A 387-nucleotide genomic window follows, 5' to 3' on the forward strand; every position below is an offset into this window, starting at 1 on the left:
TATCAACAGGTACTGCCTACATTCATAATTGAAGGAAATGTTCAATTTAAGCAAGAGTTTACTGAAAATAAAGATACAGGTTTTTTTCCTCCCCCCATCCAAGGACAAAGACCTTGTAATTTCTGTCTGTGAACCTCAGTTTGAGATGTCCTGCTTGAGATCACTGAAGTTCACAATATTTTTGTTATCTGGGTACTTGGATATATGTAGCATAATAGTGGCATTCAGATAAATTCTACACTTTGAATGGGAGTGATAATAAGGGAACCTTTCTCAGTTGTGTACAACAGACTATAGCTTGAGAAGATTTTTCCTCTTTTCCAATTAGTTCTTTTTAGTTCTTGTGTGTGTGTGTGTGTGTGTGTGTGAGAGAGAGAGAGAGAGAGA

This window comes from Colobus angolensis, unplaced genomic scaffold (genome assembly GCF_000951035.1).
Source record: "Colobus angolensis palliatus isolate OR3802 unplaced genomic scaffold, Cang.pa_1.0 Scaffold7, whole genome shotgun sequence".
Lineage (NCBI taxonomy): Eukaryota > Metazoa > Chordata > Mammalia > Primates > Cercopithecidae > Colobus > Colobus angolensis.